We start from the raw sequence: 2,085 nt of genomic DNA on the forward strand, positions 1-2,085 counted from the left end.
AGAGGCGGCATGTCCCCCATATCATCAGGGGTTCCTTCCCTATTTTCATGGCCAGGGCCACCCAGGGGTCCCGGTCTGGGGCATCCCCTGCTGGCCCTGTAGCGCTTGCGCGGCTTGTGGTGGTGGGGGGTGCGAGGGTACGGTTGGTGGTGCTGCATAGCCCTGCCATTGTATCGCTGGCGGGGGTGCGATACTGACTGCCTCCTGTGGGAGCATAGGGTATGAGGATCCCCTGCCCCACTGTGCGTTGACATAGATGGGCCGTCTCGCATCCAGAGCGGGAGGGGGCTGAATATGGCCCGCACGCCCCCTCCCTCTCCCGTTTCCCCGGGGCCGGGATCTACAGTCCCTAACGAGGTGACCTCTCTTCCCACAGTTCCAGCAGGCCCCTCTGGGACGCTGCTGGGGCGAGGGTGTTGCCTGGGGACGCTGTGCCAGCTGGGGGCAGTTAGCCGCAACATGACCTGACTGACCACATTTGAAGCAGGCCATCACACTGGTTAGGGTGTGTACGGTTGCCTGAAGTGGGGCCAACTGCTCTTCCCTCACAATATGCTTAATCATGTCAGCCAGGCTGGCCCCGGCTGGCAGGGAACGCAATATATCTTTGGTTACGGTGTTACATTGTTGCCGAAGGCAGTCAGTTACCACCGGGCCTTTTGCGACAGCGGGTAAATTAGAAGAGTCCACCGCAGCCTGAAGGCGGTCGACAAATTGTGTAAAGCCTTCACTCTCCCCCTGTTTGATGGTCGACCGTGGTGTCGGTTTGGCCACCACCCTGGATGCAGCGCGTATAGCTTCTCTGGCCGCCTGGGAAGTCGCCCTGACTTCCTCGATCCAAAGCTGCGCAGCTTGTTGCTGGGGTGTGGCTACTTCGTCATGCTTCCCCAACAACCTAGATAAACTCGACCCGTGGAGTGGCTGCCCTTCCCCCGCTGTCTGAGCGAGCATGGTTGCACATTGGTCCGTCCATTCCTGTTTAAATATTATCAAACCCGCCCCATCAAAAAGCATACGGCTTATTTGCACTATATTGAAAGGGAGTAAATCATCATTGCTAAAAAGACCATCCACGAGAGTGGAAACCACCCCTGAGTTAATTCCTTTTTCTGAGATAGCTTTTACTATTGTCTGAACGTCTTTGGAATTAACGGGAGTATACGTTCTTTGCTGGTTCCCTTGGGGTCCCGTAATTCTCACCGGGAAGGCATGCACCGATGCTGCGGGTGCCCATTCTGCGCATTCGATTTTGATTTTACCCCAGTCGGTGAGTTCGTATTGGGGCTGGTTCCCGGTTGTGTTAAAAGTTTTAATTGGTTTCGTCCGAAACTGCATTGATTCTGTTTTCTCTGCTTCCGAGTCGCTGCTGGACTCGGTTGGCTCCGCAGGGCGGTCTGGGGAGCTGTGGCTCCCTTCAGAGTCGGAAGTCGACTGCCAATATACTTCCGGTCTCTGCTGCCGTTTTGTCCGGCTACGGCCCCACTCCTCCCCTTGGGGGCGATGCTGATGCCGCTGCCGGTGCCGCCCCCTGGGCTCGCCCTGCCTCCCGCAGGGAGGGATTTCTCCCATATATGGTGGCATCAGTTGGCGCGGCTCCCGAGTGAGTGCCCGCCCTCTGTCGCACCCCCACGCATGCGCATCTGCTGGGACCCTCGGCTCTCGGCCGGGCATGGGCTCAGCGCTGGTTTCCCGCGCATGCGTGTTCGCAGCTGGCCGCGGTTCTGGGTTCTTCCCGCCGCGAGCCGGTGGGCTCCACCCCTCTTCCCGGCCACCCGCGCCATATTCAAACGGGTAGGGCGGCGGATCCCCTCCGCCGCCCGCCCACGCGCCAGCCCTCTCGATATTTCGGGCTTCTGCCGCCAGCCCCTCCCAAAAGGACCGTGCGAGTCCCTCTGCTTCTTGCGCTAAGTTCGCTATCGGCGGGGAAGGGTTGGGCGAGGGGTCCGCGGGCACCCTGGGGGGCTCCGGAGGTGGTCTGGGCCCCAGCGGGTCCCCCGAAGGGGTCAGGGGGTCCCCTGGGGGCTCCGAGGGCTCCGGGGGCTTTGGGCTGGAGGAGGGATGGGGTGTGCCCGGTCCCCCCGTCTC

Source organism: Agelaius phoeniceus, chromosome 27, assembly GCF_051311805.1.
Source record: "Agelaius phoeniceus isolate bAgePho1 chromosome 27, bAgePho1.hap1, whole genome shotgun sequence".
Taxonomy (NCBI): domain Eukaryota; kingdom Metazoa; phylum Chordata; class Aves; order Passeriformes; family Icteridae; genus Agelaius; species Agelaius phoeniceus.